Genomic DNA, 17,156 nt, shown 5'->3' on the forward strand with positions numbered 1-17,156 from the left:
ATGTCTTGGCTATTCAAGGTTTTTTCTGATTCCATATAAAATGAAATATTATATTTTCAAGATCTTTAAAGTATGACAGTGAAGCCTTAATAGGGATTGCATTAAAATTGTATATTGCTTTGGGTAATATGGACATTTTAACAATGTTGATTCTTCCCAGCCATGAGCATGGTATGTTTTTCCATTTGTTAACATTTTCAGCTATTTCTTTTCTTAGGGTTTCATAGTTCTCCTTATAGAGATCTTTCACTTCCTTTGTTAGATAAACTCCCAAATATTTTATCTTCTTTGGCACTACTATGAATGGAATAGAGTCCTTAACTGTTTTTTCAGCTTGAATATTGTTGGTATATATAGAGGCTACCGATTTATGAATGTTGATTTTATAACCTGAGACGCTACTATATTCCTTAATCACTTCCAAGAGTAGTAGAATCCCTGGTTTTCCAGATATACAATTATATCATCTGCGAAGAGTGAACGTTTTATCTCTTCTGACCCTATATGGATACCCTTGATCATCTTTTCTAATTGCGATGGCTAAAACTTCCATTACAATGTTAAAGAACAGTGGAGACAATGGGTAACCTTGTCTGGTTCCTGATATGAGTGGAAATGATTTCAATTTAACTCCATTCAATATGATATTGGCTGTGGGTTTGCTGTAGATAGCCTCTATCAGTTTAAGAAATGTCTCTTCTATACCAATATTTTGTAAGTGTTCTGATCATGAAGGGATCCTGGATATTATCAAAAGCTTTTTCTGCATCAATTGAGAGAACCATATGGTCTTTGTTTTTTAATTTGTCTCTGTGCTGAATTATATTTATAGATTTATGTATATTGAACCAGCCTTGAGACCCTGGGGTAAAACCGCCTTGGTCATGATGTATAATTTCTTTGATGTGTTGCTGGATTCTGTTTGTTAGAATCTTGTGGAATATTTTTGAATCTATATTCATTAGTGATATTAGTCTATAATTTTCTTTTCTTGTTGGGTCTTTTCCTGGTTTGGGGATCAGGGTGATGTTTGCTTTATAGAACGTGTTGGGTAGTCTTCCTTCTTTTTCTACCTTTTGGAACAGGTTGCGTAATATAGGTACTAGTTCCTCTTTAAAGATTTGGTAGAATTCTGACGTGAAGCCATCTGGTCCCATGCTTTTCTTTTTAGGGAGATTTTGTATGGTTGATGCTATTTCCGAACTTGATATTGGCCTGTTCAACATTTCCACTTAATTCTGGCTAAGTCTTGGAGGTGACATGCTTCCAAGTATTGGTCAATTTCCTTCAGATTTTCATATTTCTGAGAATAAAGTTTCTTATAATATTCATTAAGAAATTTTTGAATTTCTGAGGTGTCTGTTGTTATTTCATCTTTGTCATTTCTGATTGATGAAATTAGAGATTTTACTCTTTTTTTTCCTGGTTAGGTTAGCCAAAGGTTTATCTATTTTATTGACCAATTGAAAAAACCAACACTTTGATTTATTGATCTGTTGTATAATTCTTTTGTTTTCAATTTCATTTAATTATGCTCTAATTTAGGTTACTTCTTTTCTACTGGGTTTGGGGTTGGAATGTTCTTCCTTTTCCAGTTGCTTGAGATGTCCCATTAAATTGTTAACTTCCTCTCTTTCCGTTGTCTTGAGGAAGGCTTGCAGTGCTATAAATTTCCCTCTTAGAACTGCCTTTGCGGTATTCCAGAGGTTCTGATAATTCATGTATTCATTATCATTTTGTCCCCAAATTTGGCAATTTCCTTCTTAATCTCATCTATGACCCAGCTATCATTCAGCATAAGGTTATTTAACTTTCATGTTTTTGTATGAGTATGCTGATTCCTGTTGTTACTGAGTTCAACTTTTATTCCATGGTGGTCCAAGAAGACGCAAGGAATAATTTCTTTTTTTTTTTTTTTTTGCCTTTCTTTTTTCTTTTTTTATTGTTGCGGATTCATTGAGGGTACAATAAGCCAGGTTACACTGATTGCAATTGTTAGGTAAAGTCCCTCTTGCAATCATGTCTTGCCCCCAGAAAGTGTGACACACACCAAGGCCCCACCCACCTCCCTCCTTCCCTCTTTCTGTTTCCCCCCCCATAACCATAATTGTCATTAATTGTCCTCATATCAAAATTGAGTACATAGGATTCATGCTTCTCTATTCTTGTGATGCTTTACTAAGAATAATGTCTTCCACGTCCATCCAGGTTAATACGAAGGATGTAAAGTCTCCATTTTTTTTAATGGCTGAATAGTATTCCATGGTATACATATACCACAGCTTGTTAATCCATTCCTGGGTTGGTGGGCATTTAGGCTGTTTCCACATTTTGGCAATGGTAAATTGAGCTGCAATAAACAGTCTAGTACAAGTGTCCTTATGATAAAAGGATTTCTTTCCTTCTGGGTAGATGCCCAGTAATGGGATTGCAGGATCAAATGGGAGGTCTAGCTTGAGTGCTTTGAGGTTTTTCCATACTTCCTTCCAGAAAGGTTGTACTAGTTTGCAGTCCCACCAGCAGTGTAAAAGTGTTCCCTTCTCTCCACATCCATGCCAGCATCTGCAGTTTTGAGATGTTGTGATGTGGGCCATTCTCACTGGGGTTAGATGATACCTCAGGGTTGTTTCGATTTGCATTTCTCTAATATATAGAGATGATGAACATTTTTTCATGTGTTTGTTAGCCATTCGTCTGTTGTCTTTAGAGAAAGTTCTATTCATGTCTCTTGCCCACTGATATAAGGGATTGTTGGCTTTTTTCATGTGGATTAATTTGAGTTCTCTATAGATCCTAGTTATCAAGCTTTTGTCTGATTGAAAATATGCAAATATCCTTTCCCATTGTGTAGGTTGTCTCTTTGCTTTGGTTATTGTCTTCTTAGCTGTACAGAAGCTTTTCAGTTTAATGAAGTCCCATTTGTTTATTTTTGTTGTTGTTGTAATTGCAATGGCAGTCTTCTTCATGAAGTCTTTCCCCAGGCCAATATCTTCCAGTATTTTTCCTATGCTTTCTTTGAGGATTTTTATTGTTTCATGCCTTAAGTTTAAGTCCTTTATCCATCTTGAATCAATTTTTGTGGGGAAAGGTGTGGGTCCAGTTTCAGTCTTTTACATGTAGACATCCAGTTCTCCCAACACCATTTATTGAATAGGGAGTCTTTCCCCCAAGGTATGTTCTTCTTTGGTTTATCAAAGATTAGGTGGTTGTAAAATGTTAGTTTCATTTCTTGGTTTTCAATTTGATTCCAAGTGTCTATGTCTCTGTTTTTGTGCCAGTACCATGCTGTCTTGACCACTATGGCTTTGTAGTACAGACTAAAATCTGGTATGCTGATGCCCCCAGCTTTATTTTTATTACAGAGAACTGCCTTAGCTATACGGGGTTTTTTCCAGTTCCATACAAAACGCAGAATAATTTTTTCCAAATCTTGAAAGTACGATGTTGGTATTTTGATAGGAATGGCATTGAATATGTGGATTGCTTTGGGAAGTATAGACATTTTAACAATGTTGATTCTTCCCATCCATGAGCATGGTATGTTCTTCCATTTGTTAATATCCTCTGCTATTTCCTTTCTGAGGATTTCATAGTTTTCCTTATAGAGGTCCTTCACCTCCTTCATTAGGTACATTCCTAGGTATTTCGTTTTCTTTGAGACTATGCTGAAGGGAGTTGTGTCCTTAATTAGCTTCTCATCTTGACTGTTATTGGTGTACACAAAGGCTACTGACTTGTGGACATTGATTTTATATCCTGAAACATTACTGTATTTTTTGATGACTTCTAGGGGTCTTGAGGTTGAGTCTTTGGGGTTCTCTAAGTATAAGATCATGTCGTCAGCAAAGAGGGAGAGTTTGACCTCCTCTGCTCCCATTTGGATTCCCTTTATTTCCTTGTCTTGCCTAATTGTATTGGCTAGAACTTCCAGCACTACGTTGAATAGTAAAGGTGACAGAGGACAACCTTGTCTGGTTCCAGTTCTAAGAGGAAAAGCTTTCAGTTTTACTCCATTCAGTAAAATATTGGCTGTGGGTTTGTATAGATAGCTTCAATCAGTTTTAGAAATGTGCCACCTATGCCTATACTCTTCAGTGTTCTAATTAGAAAAGGATGCTGGATTTTATCAAATGCTTTTTCTGCATTTTTGAGAGGATCATGTGATCTTTATTTTTGCCTCTGTTAATATGGTGGATAACGTTTATGGACTTGCATATGTTAAACCAGCCTTGCATCCCTGGGATGAAGCCTACTTGATCATGATGAATGACTTTTTTGATGATAAGCTGTAATCTATTGGCTAGGATTTTGTTGAGAATGTTTGCATCTATGTTCATGAGTGAGATTGGTCTGAAATTCTCCTTTTTGTTTGGGTCTTTTCTTGGTTTTGGTATCAGGCTGATGTTTGCTTCACAGAATGTGTTGGGGAAGATTCCTTCTTCCTCAATTTTTTGAAATAAATTCTGCAGTACAGGAATAAGCTCTTCCTTGAAGGTTTGATAGAATTCTGGAGTGAAACCATCTGGACCAGGGCATTTTTTGGTTGGAAGCTTTTTTATTGTTTCTTTGATCTTAGTGCTTGAAATTGGTCTGTTCAGGAGCTCTATTTCTTCCTGGCTGAGTCTAGGGAGAGGGTGTGATTCCAAATAATGATCCATTTCTTTCACATTGTCAAATTTCTGGGCATAGAGTTTCTGGTAGTATTCAGAGATGATCTCTTGTATCTCTGTGGGATCAGTTGTTATTTCCCCTTTATCATTTCTGATTGAGGTTACTAGAGATTTTACTTTTCTATTCCTCGTTAGTCTGGCCAATGGTTTATCTATTTTATTTATTTTTTCAAAAAACCAACTCCTTGTTTCATTAATTTTCTGAATGATTCTTTTGTTTTCAATTTCATTGATCTCTGATTTGATTTTGGATATTTCTTTTCTCCTACTGAGTTTAGGCTTCAATTGTTCTTCTTTTTCCAATTCCATAAGATCTCTTGTGAGATTGTTGATGTGTTCTCTTTCTGTTTTTCGAATGTAGGCATCTAAAACGATGACTTTTCCTCTCAAAACTGCTTTTGCAGTATCCCACAGGTTTTGGTAGCTTGTGTCTTCATTGTTGTTATGCTCAAGGAAGTTAATGATTTCCTGTTTTATTTCTTCCTTCACCCATCTGTTATTCAACAGAAGATTGTTTAGTTTCCATGCCTTTGGGTTGGGTCGAGCATTTTTGTTAGAGTTGAGTTCCACCTTTAGTGCCTTATGGTCTGAGAAGATACAAGGTAAAATTTCAATTCTTTTGATTCTGTTGATATTTGTTTTGTGTCCCAGGATATGATCAATTTTGGAGAATGTTCCATGGGGTGATGAGAAGAATGTATATTCTTTATCTTTGGGATGGAGTGTTCTATATGCGTCTATCAAGCACAGTTGTTCTAGGTCTCATTTAAGTCTCTTATATCCTTGTTTAATTTCTGTTTAGAGGATCTGTCCAGCTCTGTAAGAGGAGTGTTAAAGTCCCCTGTTATTATGGTATTATCAGATATCATATTGCTCAGACTGAGAAAGGTCTGTTTCAAGAATCTGGGAGCATTTAAATTGGGTGCATAGATATTTAGAATTGAAATGTCTTCTTGTTGTATTTTTCTCTTGACCAATATAAAGTGACCATCTTTGTCTTGTTTGACTTTAGTTGCTTTAAATCCACATGTATCTGAAAATAAGATTGCAACTCCTCTTTTCTTCTGAATTCCATTTGCTTGAAAAATTGTCTTCCAACCCTTGACTCAGAGCTTTAATTTGTCTTTTGAAGCCAGGTTTGTTTCTTGCAGACAGCAAATGGATGGCTTGTGTTTTTTAATCCAGTCAACCAATCTATGTCTCTTCAGTGGGGAATTCAAGCCATTAAAATTTATTGAGATAATTGATAAGTGTGGTAGTATTCTATTCGTCTTATTTTGTGAGAGTCCATTGCTTAATTTTATCTTTTGCATCAGTGTGGAGGTTTGGTTCTGTCCTTTAATTTCTGAGTTCTTACTTTGCTGCTGATCCATTGTGGTGGTCAGTGTGCAGAACAGGTGGAAGTATTTCCTGTAGAGCTGGTCTTGTTGTGGCGAATTTCCTCAATGTTTGTATATCCGTAAATGATTTGATTTCTCCATCAATTTTGAAGCTTAGCTTAGCAGGGTACAGAATTCTGGGCTGGAAATTGTTCTGTTTAAGTAGATTAAAGGTAGATGACCATTGTCTTCTTGCTTGGAAAGTTTCATTAGAGAAGTCTGCAGTCACTCTGATGGATTTGCCCCTGTAGGTCAACTGGCGCTTACTCCTGGCAGCTTGCAGAATCTTTTCTTTTGTCTTGACTTTGGACAGGTTCATCACAATGTGTCTTGGAGAAGCTTGGTTAGAGTTGAGGCGACCTGGGCTCCGATAGCCCTCTGAAAGCAGTGTGTCAGAATCTTTGGTGATATTTGGGAAATTTTCTTTTATAATATTCTCTAGTATGGCTTCCGTTCCTCTGGGGCATTTTTCTTCCCCTTCTGGAATTCCTATAACTCGTATGTTGGAACGCTTCATAAAGTCCCATAATTCTGACAGTGAACGTTCTGTTTTCTCTGTCTTCTTTTCTGCCTCTTTTATTATCTGAGTTATCTCAAAAACTTTGTCTTCTACCTCTGAAATTCTTTCTTCTGCATGGTCTAACCTGTTGCTGATACTTTCCATTGCATCTTTAAGTTCCCTGATTGACTGTTTCATTTCCTTCAGCTCTGCTATATCCTTTTTATATTCTTCATATCTTTCATCTCTGATTTGATTCTGTTTTTGGATTTCCTTTTGGTTATTTTCCACTTTATTAGCAGTTTCCTTCATTGTTTCCATCATTTATTTCATTGTTTTCAACATGTGTATTCTAAATTCCCTTTCTGTCATCCTAACATTTCTGTATAGGTGGAATCCTCTGCAGTAGCTACCTCATGGTCCCTTGGCGGGGTTGTTCTGGACTGGTTCTTCATGTTGCCTGGAGTTTTCTGCTGATTCTTCCTTATGGGTGCTTTATTTTATCTGTTTCCTTGCCCTAATTTTCCTTTCACTTCCTCTTGCTCTTTAAGTTCTCGTGCCTGTGGAAGTTGCGTGTAGGTTTAGACGGATTGAACACACGTGACCACTTGCCGGTTTTCCACTGTTTTAGTCCTCCTCTTGGGGTCCAGAAGTCTCTCGCTGACTCCCTGTATCCTCTCCGGGGTGATGATAGGCAGATCCCACCAGCCAGAGAGGCCTGGAGTCCTATATCCCCAGACTCACGGTGCCCAGATGCAAGGAAGCTGTTACTCGGCTGCCATCTTGCTCTGCCTCTCGCAAGGAATAATTTCTATTCGTTTAAATTTACTGAGGTTAGACTTGTGTCCTAAGATGTGATCGATTTTGGAGTATGTTCCATGGGCTGATGAGAAGAACGTGTACTCAGTTATGTTGGGATGAAATGTTCCGTAGATGTCTGCTAAATCCAAATTTTGGATGGTTATGTTTAAATCTAAGATTTCTTTGCTCAGCTTCTTACTGGAGAATCTATCCAACACTGCCAAAGGAGTGTTGCAATCTCTGACTATTATGGAGCTGGAGGAAATCAAGTTGCTTCTATCTGTTAGAGTTTCTCTTATAAATTGAGGTGTATTCTGGTTGGGTGCATAAATGTTAATAATTGAAATCTCATCATATTGAATATTCCCCTTAACAAATATGAAGTGACTATTCTTATCGTTCCTTACTTTTGTTGGTTTAAAGCCTATTTTATCTGCAAATAGAATTGCAACACCTGCTTTTTTCTGATTACCATTTGCCTGAAATATGGACGACCATCTTTTCACCCTGAGTCTGTATTTATCTTTTAAGGTAAGATGTGATTCTTGTATGCAGTTTTTGTATCCAGTCAGCCAACCTGTGCCTGAGTTTTTGTATCCAGTCAGCCAACCTTTGCCTCTTTAGAGGACAGCTTAAGCTGTTCACATGAATAGAGAATATAGATAAGTCTGGTAAAATTTTGGGTATTGTGTTTTTCGAAAGTCCAGTGGACCTTTTTAATCCTTTTGCCACTGTGGAAGTTGGAGTTTGATCAAAAGTTTCTGAGTGAGTTTACTTTTGTGGTAGAGAATTGGGCTGGTCATTATGGAGGTTAGGTCTGAGAATATCCTGAAGAGCTGGTTTGGTTATGGCAAATTTTTTCAACATGTGAATGTCATTAAAGTATTTAATTTCTCCATCATAAATGAAACTCAGTTTAGCTGATACAGGATCTGGGGTTGAAAGTTATTTTGTTTTAGGAGATTAAAAGTCGATGACCACCCTCTTCTGGCGTGAAAACTTTCAGCAAAGAGATCTTCAGTCATTCTAATATTCTTCCCTTTGTAGGTAATGGATTTCTTACATCTGGCTACTTTCAGAATTTTCTCCTTCATATTAACTTTAGTGAAGTTAATTATGATGTGCCTGGGGGATGTCTTATTTGGGTTGAGTTGTGCTGGGGCTCTGAAACTGTCTGCTATCTGAATTTCAGAATCTTTTGGCATGTCTGGAAAATTCCCTTTCATAATTTCATAGAGAAGGTCCTCTGTGCCTTGCGAAGCCACTTCCTCGCTTTCAGGGATTCCAATGAGGCAGATATTAGCCTTCTTTGAATTATCTCAGAGCTCTCTGAGAGAATGATCCATTTTTGCCCTCCATTTCTTTTCCTCTTTGAGAGTTTGGGAGCATTCAAAAGCTTTGTCGTCAATGTCAGAAATCCTTTCTTCTGCTTGCTCTCCATTCTATTAATCTTGTTTGTAATTCAAATTCTGAATTTGATTTCCGACACCTTGGCTATCTGTTTATGAATGGGATCTTCAGTTACATTTGCCATATCTTTCCTTGAGGGGATTGATCTACTCTGGTTATTCATGTTACCAGAGTTTTTCTGCTGATTCTGCCCCATGATTATTTTACACTGTTTGACTTTTCCCCTGGAGCTTTGCTCAGGACCCATACAGTGCCATGGCCTGAGAAACTGGGGACCTCTTTGGTGTGTTGGGGCTACATGGCTCTGTCTAGTTTTCAGCTGGTCTCTGTCTGACCCTAGTGAAACAGTTACTCTGGGTTGAAGTCTCAGCTCTGGAGAAATACCAGCAATTAAGTCACTCTGCCCCACACAGGCAACAATTGGAAAAGAAAAACCAAACCTTCCTACAACCACATACCCAGGGCACCACTTGGATAGTCCTCAGGTGATTGGCTCAGTTCAAAAAGTCCAAATCAATTGTTTCAATCAGCACCTGTCTCAGGTGGAAGAGTTTAAAAGGTCTCTGGCAACTAGATCGTAGGCGTCTGCTGACAACTCAAATACGACTTGCTCCGGTGCTCCATGAGCTCACGAGGACCCACCCAGCAAATTGATTAGTCTGGGAAGGTTGATGCCTCCTTCCCCACCTTGCACCTCTGTCACACCCAGTCACTGATAACCCCGCAGGGCTGTGACCCAGTTGCTTCCAATGAGCAGAGACTCTAGGAGTTGGCACCTGCCTGAATCACAAGGAAATGTATGTCTCCTCAGCCAGGCCACTGCTCTCTGCCTCTGTCCAGCACGGAGAGGTGAGGCCTGACAACCTTAGGAGGCTGGGGCTATTCACTCAGTTGCAGCCCCTCCCCCAATTGATGTTACTGACAGAGCAGAACAACTTTGCAGGAATTCGTTTCTGTCCCTGCTAAATTCCCTGGCAGAAGAGAAGCTGTTTTGAGTTCACAGTACCTGTGGTTCAGGCCCTGTCTGTGCCTGTCTGGTCTCAGCTGTAGTTTGTATTCTCAGCACGGTTACCTGTCAGTTCTAGCTTCTTCCTTCCCTCCTTTGTCTAGGCTAATGATCCCCTGGGGGCTGGGTGCGTTTTAGGCTCAGTAAAATGGTCCTCAGGGTCAGCCCCACCCTGGAAGTCAGCCAGCAGTGCGCATGCATTTTCTAGTCCCTGTGCTCTACCCAGGCCTGTACTGCCTCAGGCAAACCCTTTACTCACAGAGCCTGCGTTTCCATCCCAGATCTGTTCACCAGTGGTTGCCACCTGAGAAGATGCCCAGCGTCCTCTGGTTGCCCAGAGAGACAGGGTGTGTGATTCCAGAATATCCAGGGGTGAGCCCTATTGTTGCCAAAAACACCTGTTGCTCTGCGCCTTGGGGCACTACTGCTCCTGCATGGTTCCCTCTCAGCCGACCATCCTCTCCTCACTTCCATGCCACAGAATCAGCACTGACAAGCTGCAGTCCAGGCCCTGTCCACACCCCTTGATAAATCACCCAAGAATCTGGACTCTTGGGGGACAGGCCTCCAGACCTCAAAGTGAGAGTGGAGGGGAGTGCTGGGAGCTCAGAATTGCAGGTAGAGAATATACATAGTTTTATACAGTTTTATGCCTGGCAGGAGAGTGCCATGGTACCCTAGTAGGGGAAGTAGGTCCAGATTTTAGAGGATATAATGGGAGTATAATGGGAGGACTTTTGAACTCTGCTCGTTTGTTTATGGGGTACTCCAAGCTGTTCTCATGGGTGAGGGGACTCCCGTCGCTTGGTGATGGATTTTGTACCTTTTATTTGTATCCTTGGGGTCGCAGCTCACCTCAGCAGGGTTGATGTGCATTCTTCAACCTTCTCTCTTGGTGTAGCTCTATTCCTCCAGGTTACTTGCTAAATTTCTGTCCTTTAACTCTCCTTCTGGATGGCAGCCTCTGTGGAAAGCTGGCTTCAATCAGCCATCTTGTCTCCTCCCACCTTGAGGGGATTTTTGGATGACATTAAATACTTAAATTGGTAGACTGAGTAAAACAGCTTACCCTCCCTAATGTGGATGGCCCTCATTCAATCACTCAGAGGCCTGAAATAGAATAAAAGTCTTACTATCCCATAAGCAGAAGAGTATTTTTCCAACCTGATAGTCTTTGAATTGGCACATCAACTTTTTCCCTGCTTTCAAAGTCAAACTGAAACATCAGTTCTTCCCGGTTTTCAGTTCTTTAGACTGAAGCTGGAGTTAAACCATCAACTTTCCTTGATCTTCAGCTTCCTGGGTCACCCCACAGATGAGTGCCTTCCAAACCTCCATAATCACATGAGCCAATGCCTTATAATAAATGTTCTACATACATCCTATTGATTCTTTCTCTGGAGGACTCTGATTAATACAAGGTCTTATTTCTAGACATAGTCACATTGGAGATTAGGGCTTCAACATATGAATTTGAGGGGACAGGATTCAGTCCATACTCCTGGGATGTTCCTACTTATTTCCCTCAGAAGAGACTCCCCACACGGGAACATAGTTTGCTATCTCCTGCCCACCTTGTTAACTTTGGCCTATTGTTTGGGTCATTTTGGCCTGATGATAGTAATAACCTTAGGTATTCCTTTCACTGTAACATTTTAAAACTGCTAATGAAATGAAGTTTTGCTTGTTTGAATCGCAAAATTGTAAGAGAAAAGCTGATTTTCAAACAACACCCGTGTAGTTTTTATGTCCCTAAAACTCCCAGTAAGGCATTAAAAACAGAAACCAAAAGCCTGTAAACATGTACATGCTGTCCTCAGGAAAACAGTCTTTTTGTTTTCATTTGCTAGGGCCCACTTGGTGGAAGGAAGTAAGATAGGAGAGGCTGAGGACCCCACCCACTGTACTTTCCATCTGGCTCCTCGAAGTCCACGGCTGAATGGGACATGATGTTGCTGCTCCTCTGCTTGGGTCATTAGTTTCACAGCTCTGGTAGAATTTTTCAAACCCTTCAAAAGAAAAATTTTATCTTACATTTAAAAAAAATCTCTTCTTTTGTCATGTAGTTAGTATACTCCTGGACAGCATTGTTGAATCTTCAGGCATTGGCTCAACTATGCCACGAAAAATATGTTTTAAGCTTATCCACATGGCCAGGTTTGCATCATCGCATTTCCACAGGTCTCTCTGCTGTTATTAAAATAATGTATCAGAAAGCACATTTTCAGTTATATAGACAACCAAGAGCTTCCTGTAAGGATCAATGCTGATTTTGACTTGTAAAAAGATCAAGTTCTTGGCTATATAGATGTTTGTTGCTTCTAGGTCTGGAGTTGGCAGAAGCAGCTGGAGGAAGCTAGTGACTAGCTAGAGTCCATAGAAAATGCTGGCAGAGCACTAACAAAATCAGATGCCTCCCTCCTGCCCCCATGCAGGAGTATGACTGAGTAGTGTGGGTTGGGACTCAGGAGCCTGCCTATTTAGTATGCACATGGGCATTCTGGTGCAGGTGGTCCAGAGATCATTATTTGAGAAATGCTGACATCCAAATGGAAAAATGCACATGGCCAAAAACTAGATGCTCAAAACCTCTGGTATTCAAAGAAGTGTAAATGAAACTAATATTATTTTTTAGACCTATTCAATTGGCAAATAGTTTTCTAAATGGTGGAAAATGGCACAGGCAAAGACATAGTGACTAGCTACACCCTCTTGTTCAGGAAGGTGGGAAGAAACTTTTCTGGGGATAAGGAGGGAAAAGGAGGTAGGATTTCATCATGTGCATTAAGAGCCTTAATATATTTCTATCCTTTTAATCTAGGAGAATTCTTGAAGGTATTTATCATGAAGGAATAATCAGAGGTATGTGCAAAGTCTTAATGACACAGATGCATGGTTCACTGCAGAATCATTAATTATGTAAAAAATACAAAGAGCCCAAGTGTCCAGCATGAAAGATGTCTGGTTTAAATAGTATGGTAGATTTCACTGATGACATACTATCAGAGGTTAGAATAATATTGTATAAGAATATGTAAAGTCTTAAGAAAGTTATGAAATGATAACTGAAAAATATGTCTAGCAAACTCATTTCTTCATCATTTTCAATATTTTTCAATATTTCTATAATGAAAGTGTCTTTAATACTTGGAAAGATGCCAAGTAATGTTACCTTTCAAACGTGCTGAAATTACCTTTGGCATCTGTTAGACCTGAATTTGTATTTCTATCACTGATAGGGTATGATTTGAGGCCTTAAGCCCTCTGTGTTTCAGATTCCACAACTGTAAAATCAAGTAAATGCTAACAGCATATGGGGTTTCATGATAATTAAATGAGAGAATTACATAAATGCACTGGACACATAATAACATATGAATGTTGGATTTTGTCTCCCTTTCTTTTCAAATTTTTGAAATTAGTAAAAGCACTCAACTTTCTGGCCAGAGATCAGTGAAAAGGAATTCATTTCTTTTAAATGAACCATGGAATTTCAAGTTGTTTCTTTTGGATCCCTTTCTGGGTAAAAGTTTCTTAGGGCATATTAGATACTGTTGGAAGTGAAAACTGGAATTTGTAGTTGGCACCTTAATCAGCTAATTGCAGCTGCTGGTCTTATTTATTTTCCCTTTTGTCAGTTTTAACAGTTTGGAATATTTAAATAATCTCTCTCCTCCTACAATTTTAATAAAAGAAAATCTTAGGATTCTCGTCTAGAGAGGCAATAAAGTTCAGACTATTAAAATTTTCCATCTTCTAAAAATCCCAGGGAGTCCCAATACCATTTATAATAGCATCAAAAATATAAGACACCTAGGAATAAATCTAATGAAAAATGTGCCAGACTTCAATAAAGAAAACTACAAAACATTATTGAGAGAAATTTATAAAACACTTAAATAAATGTACCATGTTCATGTTTTGGAAGATTTAATACTGTAGAGATGTCAATTTTCCCCAGATTAATTCTATATGTATATTTGCCAAAAGCCTTAAACTAGAATTTTTATAGCAGCACTATTTGTAATAGCACTATTTGACAATGACCCAAATGTCCATCATTAATAGAATGGATAGCTCTACTGCGGGATATCCCTCAAATGGACTACCATACACCAATAGTAACACGCAATCTGCCACGACAGCCAGTGTTATGGGTAAATGTCTCCAACACCGTGTGGCACAAAAGAAGACACACATAAAAGAATATGCACTCTATATGAATATCCATTTATAGAAAGTTCAAAGACAGGCAAAATTAATCTGTGCGATTAGAAGTCAGCATTGTGATTTTTTCTTGTGGGGGAGCAATGATTAGGAAGGAGTACAAGGGAAATTTCTGGGGCACTGGTAATATTCTGTCCTGTGGGTTACACGGTTGTGTTCACTTTGTGAAAATTCATCAAGCTCTGTTTTAACGATGTGTATATATTTGATACTACAATAAAAAGTATAAAAACTTTATGGCTTCCCCAGGACAAGAAGGATGAATAAGACAAGGGACATTGCAGTAGTTATGTTTCATCAAAAACTTCATGCCTGGCCTTCTTGTAATCTTTGGTAGCAAAACCTCACTGTTCATCTGAGAGAGAAAAGGAACTGAAGTTACTGTGCTGGGAATTAGCACCAAGGGAAGGCAGAGTAAGAACCTACTTCAAAAGCTTTGGTTATAGCCAATATAGACAGGAAAAGAGAGAAAGGAAGGTGATATTTATTGGGCAATGGTGATGTGTCAACTCCTGATTTTCCTATGTTCTTTTCTCTCATATCTTAATTAATTCACACAATAATACAACAACAGGATTATTATTACATGTAACAAAATTGAGACTGAATAGTTCACTTGTTGACTTGGTCAGGACCAGACAGAGAAAAGTGGATTGCTTTATTTGCCTGTGGATACCGTAACAAATTACCATGAACTTAGTGGCTTAAACAACAGAAATTTATTCTCTCAGAGTTCTAGAGATCAGAAGTCCAAAGTCAATGTGTCAGTATGGATAACTTCTCCAAATGGAATAGGGAAGGTTCCATTTCTTGTTTCTTGCATATTCTGGTGGTTCCAGGCAGACCTTGGCTTTCAGCTGCATAACTCTAATCTCTGTCTTCATCTTCCCTTGGCCTTCTACTTCGTATGTGTGTCTTCTCTTCTGACTCTTATAAGGACACCTGTCATTGGATGTAGGGCCCAACCAGTTAATTCAGGATGAGCTCATCCTGATATCCTTTACTTGATTATGTTTGCAAAGATCCTTTTCCAAATAAGTTTATGTTCACAATTTCTGGGGTATAGGATGTAGATAGGTCTTTTGGGAGACCACCATTCAACCTACTACAGGGGCCCAAGTTTGTTAAAAACAAAGACAAAATCAAAACCATAAATCAAAAATATGATGCAGCTGCAGCACTAGGGATTTCTTCTCTTTGGTAACATTGGCCACCGCTGATTCTAACACAATCATTCAGGCCAACTTCTGAAATGCCTCAAAGCGTGGATGTTCCAGAGTCCAGTAAAGAGAGAGAATGCCCTGGAAATTTGCTGTCCATCTCTCTCACGGCTTGCAGCGGTTCTCAACCTGTGGGCTGTGACCCCTTTTTAACAATGAAAATACACTGCGGCATTAGGAAGGTTGATAGAACCACTGTTGTAGAGGATGCTGTAAGTACCCAGGCTGGCACCCCAGTGGTCTAGTGCTATATTGGCTGTTAACCCAGCAGCTTCTTCTTCAGAGAATCGCCTTTGATCAGATGAAAGCTGGAGTTTATATACTCACCCTACCCCACCCCAACCTCACACTTCCTACCAGAGACCAATAACTAACAAGGGGTATAAATGTGAGCCCGTTGCCTGAAGATAGGACCTCCTCGGTAATTTGTACCCTGGAACACTCTGTGGGATAACCCTGAAGCCACCTAGCCACATCCTTGTTTAACTTTCTTCTCCACCCTATCCTGCTTTCTTGCTCCTTTTTCCTGAACATACTCCCCCAATGAACTACTTTTTCAAGAATCCCCATATCAGACTCTGCTTCTTGGGAACCCATACTAAGACACTGCCTCTGCTGTTGTAATAGCCACTTTTCCCGCCAGACCTGCTTAGCTCCCTCCATTAGTTTGGCAGATGCACTTGTGTGAGGATTTTCAGGATGGGACCATTCAGTAAGCTGAATCTCAGAGTCCTGACCTCCAATGATTTTACTGACAAATTTTATAAATACCCAGCTTAGAAGATCAATATCACTGATGTCAAAGAGAGTGAGTGCTTGAGATTGGGAGACCTGCTTAGCTGCACAGGTCATTGGAAGGAACACTTGTTTTAATGGTGGAGAAAAAAAGATGAGTTCAATAATCCAAGGAAAGATTTCTACTCATTAAAATGTGATCTTCTTCTTCCTAACGTGCTTTACACAAGAGAATAAGAATATAGGACATTTTGGCATTTAATTCTATGAGCCAAGTGAATGATTAGTCTACAAGAGGGTCGTCCAGACATCTTGTTTAGAAACAGATCAGAGAGTTGCTGACGGATCTACAAAATCATTAGCATCAGCTCTTTTAAATACAGCCTTCATTTGAAATAAGCAGCATACAGAGGACTTTAAAGATATGTATTATTATAGCCATATTATCAATAGACATATCCTGGAGTAAAACAAGATTGTCTATTAACTTTCCCTGGATATAGAGGCATTAGGAAAAGGCTTTCAGGATCCCTAATTGGAGCTGGGAAGTGAGGTGGTGTATAGGAAGAAGAATGTGTGGGACCATCTTAGATGTGGCCTCCCAAGGAGGAGTCCAGAATAGCCGAGCAGAGGTGGTTACTTCTAAGGGCTGAACATTTAGGAGCAGACGCCCCTGTATATACACACATTTCCACCAGGCCGCAGGGCAAGGTGGCTCTTGAAATTTGAGAGGGAGTTTGTAATTCTCCTATGAGTGCTCTGTCATTAGTGTGACCTAGCCACTGCCTGTGTTTCTCACGGGTACCATGATACTCAAGGCCTCTTTGCTTTTCTCTACAGGTCTGCTCCCTCACCACTTGTTTGCTATAGTCCCTTCCCAACTTTGTCTATGTTTACTTTTAGCTTCAGATCCCGCTGCTGACAACCTCTTTCTGTTGGTATTTCTTAGTTCCGATTCCAGAAGGGAGTTCCAATGGCTGTGCTCATCTGTCCCTGACAGGCTGTACCACCATAGCTCCCTGGCCAGCCCTCAGATTCATTGCTTTGAATCAGGAGTCCACTCCTGATACTATTGTTTAGAGCAGCAGTCCCCAGCCTTTTGGGCACCAGGGATCAGTTTCATGAAAGATAATTTTTCCAGGGATTGAGATGGGGGAGAATAGAGGAATGGGACAGGATACGGAGCTGAGGTGGTGATGCTGTGTGTCC

Source organism: Nycticebus coucang, chromosome 2 (assembly GCF_027406575.1).
Source record: "Nycticebus coucang isolate mNycCou1 chromosome 2, mNycCou1.pri, whole genome shotgun sequence".
Classification (NCBI taxonomy): Eukaryota; Metazoa; Chordata; class Mammalia; order Primates; family Lorisidae; genus Nycticebus; species Nycticebus coucang.